This window comes from Saccostrea cucullata, unplaced genomic scaffold, assembly GCF_032062105.1.
Source record: "Saccostrea cucullata isolate Sc308-1 unplaced genomic scaffold, CSIRO_AGI_Scuc_v1 ctg16294, whole genome shotgun sequence".
Lineage (NCBI taxonomy): Eukaryota > Metazoa > Mollusca > Bivalvia > Ostreida > Ostreidae > Saccostrea > Saccostrea cuccullata.
The window spans coordinates 1-7,172 of NW_026928139.1; the positions used below are offsets into that span (position 1 = coordinate 1).

At 31.6% G+C, this 7,172-nt stretch overlaps 1 long non-coding RNA gene across 1 annotated transcript; it reads left to right on the plus strand.

Moving 5' to 3' along the window:
- Positions 1 to 279: 279 nt before the first annotated feature.
- LOC134276537 (uncharacterized) lies at positions 280 to 5,953 on the plus strand. The gene is made up of 3 exons (XR_009994067.1): positions 280 to 547; positions 668 to 728; positions 5,839 to 5,953. It is a non-coding gene; the product is annotated as an uncharacterized LOC134276537 (long non-coding RNA).
- The last annotated feature ends 1,219 nt before the right edge of the window (positions 5,954 to 7,172 follow it).

Sequence of the window (7,172 nt, forward strand, 5' to 3'; positions counted from 1 at the left end):
AATCATGTGAAATGACGTGAGCTGTTGGGGTAGTATTTCTGTTTCAAAAATATCAAAGACGAAACATATAGACAGATAAAAACAATACACCCAAAACATCGATTATGGGCGCGTATAAATTCTTATCCTCTAAAACACCAAACCCCTTCCACTCCCATTTATACCCTTCAAGTACCTATGATAATTACTAGTAATTTGTTTTAACGCGACACAATATTATTCTTTTGATCTTTAAATGAACAGTCTTTCATATACTTGGATCTATCGGGAAGCAAAGCTAGATTTGCATGATCGGCTGTATCTTTATAATCCAATATTAAAGAGAGAAAGATTCTCAATCTGGAGAGAAATGCAAAAAGGTCCAAATATTAAGTTTTCCCATGCTTTCCATGTTTTGATGACGTTGATTTTATATGACATTAAAAAGATTAGGAATATTTTTTTAAAGTTAATTTATGGTTTGTTTATTGGTTTAGATTTATGGCCAACCACAACACCAAGGCCAACCTTGAAACCTACTGATCTCTCAGACATCTATTGTGGCAATGTAAGTCAAGTTGGTGATATCAAAATTCGAAAATATTTTAAGTATACATGTATTCAAGTTTGTATCAAAGAAGCAATACTTTTTTATTTGATCTTAATTTTCTAATTATTTTAATTGAAGGATCCTACATTATGTCCGTTTGGGTATGTGTGTAGATTTACAGGGTACTGTATGTATATATGTAAGTAAATTTAACCCTCTTACTGCCAGAGGGGTCATATATGGGCTCTACCTACTGGCTGCCACAGGGGTCATATATGACCCATCAAAATTATTTTATATTAAGTTTTGATCTATTCAAGATTTCAGTTCATTAATTACTTATTTATTCTTATGCATTTATTTGCTTCAAATTATAAAAATTGTATCTTGTCGTGGGCATAATTATACTGAAGTAGGCTACAACTGTAATACGTTGACGACGTCAAACTCGCATTGATGACGTCAAAAACGTCACAATAGATAATGGTCTCTTCAAGAAATTGACAAATTATAAAGATAATGAATAAAACAACTATTGAACTCTCTTTCTTATTTAATAACTACATATTCACAATGAGAATTACAATGTATATAAAAAATATAAATGAAAATGAATATTAGCGAGAAATATGATTATGACTTCATAAATACATCATACTATATTTCAAGAGAAGAATTGAAATTTATCTTTGTTAGCAATTTAAAAAAAGTATCATTATGTGCAAAGTATGACCAGAATACTAGTATTGTCTTTTCCCATCATAGAAACCAAATAAAATTTAGGATGTTTCCCTTTCGTGTTATTGAGGGGCTGAACATTTGATCCCTGGGGAGGGGAGGGGATAGGAATTAGGAATGAAACACTTTGCCCTTGAAAATTTTGCATGTATTTGATTATTAATCTTTTCTCTACTTATGGGAATTATGGGAAGTTTTCTAAAAGAAAATGAATAAAAATTAAATTTAAAAAACTGTCCCTTAGAAATATATATTATTTCCTGTAAGGGTTTTAAATAAACATTCTGACTCAAGAAGATCATACTTAAACACGCCACGGCCCCTGGGAATTTTAGTTTTCAGAGTTAAGTTTCATAAACATAATCTACTCTAATTCCTTGCGTTGGATGCAAAAATTAAAAAAAAATGGATCGACTAGTAAAAAAACCCAATCAGGAGTACTACAAGTGCATCTTATGACCTATGGACTTCGATTTAAAAAAGAAACAAAAAGTTTATGTTAGAAATTGTTCATCTTCAATAAATTATTAATTATCAAGAAGAAAAAGAGAAAAAGATTTCGCCGCACCGACCATGGTTACTTCAACATGCAGGTGAATCCGTGTCTGTGTGACGCTTCTGATTTCTTTATCTCCGATATAAGATCATAATATTTCGATGTTTTTCATATTACAGTCACTGTGGATTAGCTATATATTATTTGCAAGCGTGTATGTCAAAGCATTCACATAAACAAACCCACCCACCCACCCCTTAAAAAGTACGAAAAAAAGAGAAAAAAAGATAAAATGTATTTTAATACATCAGTATATTCAAATATAAATTCAAGATTTTACATTATCCACACACTGTACACTCTGGGACTCAATCAAACACTCCTAAATGTTGTCAATTTCTGTTGACCCCCCCCCCCCCTCAAGCTTTGGGGTGTTAATGCTGCTCCAGACCCCTTTGTTGGAGTCTGAAAAGCATTAACATTATCTTTGCCCAGTTATAAAGATTAAAATTTTCAGCTATTCAAGTTATACTTGTTCACACCTGTAAATACGCGTAAGCTATGTGTTTCTTTAACTCCATATCTTCCCGAAATTTTTTACAGTATTTTATCAGAAGTGCCTAAGGATTTCGTTTTAAAAAATACCCTGCTTAAAATCTGCAAGCAATTTTGAACAGAATAATTGGATTAAAAAAATTGACAATCATGTAGATTTCTTAAATTTGGTCCAGCTACAGATGTTACTTATGTTATCACTGAGGGAGCCCAAGCATAAAGTGAGCATAAACTTACCATGTTTTACACGGTTTAATGCATATCGACAAAATTGGGTGGAAGGAGGGGGGGGGGGGTACGGCAATCGGAGTTCCTCGGATGACTCGTACCTTGCACATAACCTCGAACGTCAACGGTGATATTCAGTCATGTGATCTTATTTGAATTTCATTCAAATATTATACTTTTGAAATCCGAGTTACTTTGATGCACGCCCAACACTATGTTCTTGCTTTCAAGGAATACTAATATTTGGTTGTAGTTAACACGAGGAATTACACAAATAAAGAAACCCTTTCTAAGAACTTTGGGCTATGACAAGGCAGTTTCTGGCGGAGAAATGTAGCGATCTCATGGATCTGATGCGTATTCCTCCACCTATCACATCCGAGGTTTGAATGGAGCGTAGGATTGCCGATTGGGGGTACGGTCCCTCAAGCCTACTCTTCCGGTTCCTACGGAACAGTTTTCCAAATAAACAGAATGTTTATGAAAATTAAAATTCATTGGCGTTTAGAACTTCTTTAGTCATATTCAGGTTAATGTATATGTACTACTAAAATGTTACTGATGCATTAAAGTACTTTGAATTAGGTTTCATTCACAAACCAAAAGAATTTTGATTAATTTGTAAATGTTATTACGAGATTACATTATTTACCCCCACCCCACCCCCACCCCTAACAAGTATTTGTAACTACCGTGTGTGTGTGTCGTTTGCTATAGCCCCTTCCCCCGCTTTTTGGCTAGTTCTACTTCTTTTTTATTACTTTTTGTGTCGCGTTTATAACAGAGCGGCACTTAATTAATGATCACTTTACCCGGCGTCTGTCTGTTTGTCCGTCTGTCACACCTTATACTAGTTTCTCGAGAACTATATATAGATTTCATATTTTGCACATATATAGCTGCTTTGATTTGGACCATTGACCTACTTTCTGAAATTGTTGACAGTGCCGATATATGTAATGTAATTTTGACAATTAAAAGGTAGGTCTATGCTACTTGTATTTACTATGTGCACTGTTTGTTATAAAACTGTTTTAAAAACATATCAGCATTACAGTCCACTTGACCTTTGACCTACTTTGCGAAGGTTTTCGATTCTTCATATTACGTACATGTATTAATTAATTAAAAATTATTACTTATAACATAGGCGTCGGAACCGGGGGGGGGGTTAGGGTTGGCGTAAGTTAGCGCCCCTCTCCCTCTTTCAACATCTACTTTAGGTCAAAAAAGTGTTTATAAAATAATGGTACTGTAAGGAGTTCCTACTCCCCACCCCGCCAAAATAGGATTTTCATGTTTTGGCAATGGAGACTTTGCCTTCTTCTTCTTCTTTTTTTTTTTTTGCTCGTCAGGGTTTTTGAAATGTTTATGCGGCCGAATTTATTCGGGAGGTATTTTGTTTTTGTCCTGACTGCATGTCTGTTTATATGTTTATCTGTCTGTTGTCTACTTTAACCTTCGCCATAACTTTTGAACCGTGAGAGATAGAGACTTCATATTTGGTATGCTTACTCCACTTATTAAACAGTTTCAACGGACACCAAAGACATTGATCGTGTGACCTTGACTTTGACCTGTTTGCTAAAAATTGATTTTTAGAACTTTGTTGCCGCAGGGCGCATAGTGTTTCACAAACACATCTTTTCTCTCCTTCACTCATCCCGCCACATTTCAATCCGTTACGATAGATCTTTTTTTTCCCCTTTTTTTTGCATGAAGTGTATACAAACAAGGGCAATTAAAAAGCTGACCACTCTTACATTTACTTACATCTGAAAGCAGGCAACACATGCGTAAATTCCTTGGAACACTCTAGTTTTGAAGTAACTTGCCGCATACATGTTTGACATTTTCTTGATTTTCTGCACTTGAAATCGTAAAAAATGTGCTAATTTTGAATTCGTTTTTCAGCAAAAACGAGAATGGAAATAATATCTCAATGATGAATTCCTCGTGTTTTTTTTTTTTTTTTAGGTTTTGTTTGTTTTTGGATGTTTCTATGTTTAAAGAATTCAATCTTAATAATTTAAACATTCAAAAAAAATTAATGGTAATAAACGTAAGAGTTACCTTAATATCTTTTGTATTCAAGATAGTATTGATTGTAAAGAAAACGTGCATTTATTTTGTCTCAAACCTCTTTTCTATAAGCGAAGACAGGGGCTTATTTGCAGAGCGTTTAATTTCCTTATCAAAATTTCACAAAATAGTGTTGAATTTATAATTAAAATACTTTTAATTAATAGTACTCATCCTCTTCTCCGAATATTTATAGGTAGTAATTTGGAACAGCGTAAAACATAATAAAAAACACTCTGTTTTTTGTTAAAAACGTTTATATTTTTCATATTCTTTTACAGTATGAATCTCTGCCAAATTAAGGTCAAGATCTAGTAAATGGAAGGTGCCTACAGATTTTTCAAATTTAAGAAATTAACTCCTTTAATGATGCTTTATAATATTAGCTTGGTCAAAATATATGTTTCGGGGCATAATTTGTAGAAAAACATGATGAAAAACCATATTTTAAATTGTCATTTTCAATGAAAAATTAAGAAAACCAGTATTGAAAATGGGAGTTTTTTCCATATCAGGCAAAGAAAATGTATCCAGATTGCCTACAGATTTTCAGAAAACGGTAATTTGTATGTTCTTAGTCTCTACTTTAAAATAATGTCAAATTTAAGATAGGTATCGGGACTACTTTTCATGTGATTTCAAATTGAATTCCATGAAAATACTTTATTTTCTACATAATTCTATTAGAGCCGTAAAGTACGGGAAAAAGAAAGTTGAAAGTGATTATGACGTCATAATGGATTTAACACTGACAAGTTATTCTAAAGTCATTTACTAGATCTTGACCTTAAGCGGATTTTTTTTTTGACTGTGACGTTATACTAGCAAAGGAGCTGACGTCATTAAATCAGAATTGAAATGTCCCTGTGTTCGTTATTTGCAAAATCATTACAATCAAAAATTATCTTTATGATGTTACTTATCATTCAAAGAATATTCAATGCATTCTGATACTTGTACATGTAAGTAAAAGTTCTGGCGTGTCAACTGCACAAATTAGACACAGTTCTGGCAGTAAGAGGGTTAAAGGAAAAAATTACTAATGATATGTTCAGTGTACATCTTAAATCCACGAGGAAATATACAGAATCGTGTAACATGATGGATAATTTAATTCTCCAGTTCAAAATATGAAAAGGAAAACCGTCACAATTTTCAGGCCTTTGTTAAGTATTCACATTATAATTTTTATTTTTATTATTTATTCTAGGGGATAAATAAGGAAGAACACATACAGTTGCTTACAAAGTGGAGGAAAAGCGATTTTGATTTGTTAAAAACAACCTTGTAGTTAGCCATTCAATGAAAATAATTACTTAATTTGAAACCAACTATGACAAAAAAAGAAATATTAATATCACATAAGTTTTTCCTTTATATATATATATATATATATATATATATATATATATATATATATATATATATATATATATATATATATATATATATATATAAAATCCAAATTCAAATGATAAACTCAAACTTTTATCTAAAGCGCTTTCGCCCCATGCGGGCTCATCAGTAGATTTGAAATTGTAAACAAGTTACATTATGACGTCATTCTCGTGACGTTATGTAGGCAACGTTAAACATAATGATTGTGACGTAATAATAATCACAGTTCAATGAGGCGCACAGATAAAGTTTTACAGTTCATCTGATCAAAGTTAAGCGCCTATTATAAATGTACAATAATGGAGACATTTTATATAAAATGTACATAATAAAATAATTTGATATAAATTCCTTTTAGCAGTTCAATTTTGGTTTAAACAGATTTATAAAATATTGTTCTTTGGCTTTCCGTAATTGTTCATTTTCCTCTTTTATTTTGTAAAAAGGAAATATATAAAAATGTCCTTTGCCACAAGAATCAAAGTGTTCACTACATTGCGTGTTTCGTATGGTCGGATCCTTAATCTGTTGTTTGTGCACGCGAACACGATCGGCTAATTTGGTTCCGGTTTGTCCTATATATATATATATATTTGGTTCCGATTTGTATATATATATATATATATATATATATATAAAAAGAGAAAAACTTATGTGATATTAATATTTAGTTTTTGGTCATAGTTGGTATATATATATATATATATATATATATATATATATATATATATATATATATATATATATATATATATATATATATATATATATATATATATATATATTAAACTTAATCGGAAATGATACTGTATATTTTATATTTTGAAATTTCATTTGTATAATGTGTGAAAGTTAGTGCAAGATTTGTACATTAACAATTACGCCAACTTAACGCTACCTACATCTATTATGACGTCACAATGAACTTTATGCTTTTGACGTTACCAGGTAACCTACCTGACATTTTATATAGTTTTGTGCCATGCGGATTGTGGGTTATTTTGCGTCTTTCCCACTCACGTTGTGGGTACCATGGATGGTTTATGGGTCATTATATATTGACCCACAAACCATGTGCCTAAAATTTTGTTTATGACAATAATATAGTAACTATATTCATTTTTTACAAAAAAAAATTTTTTGACC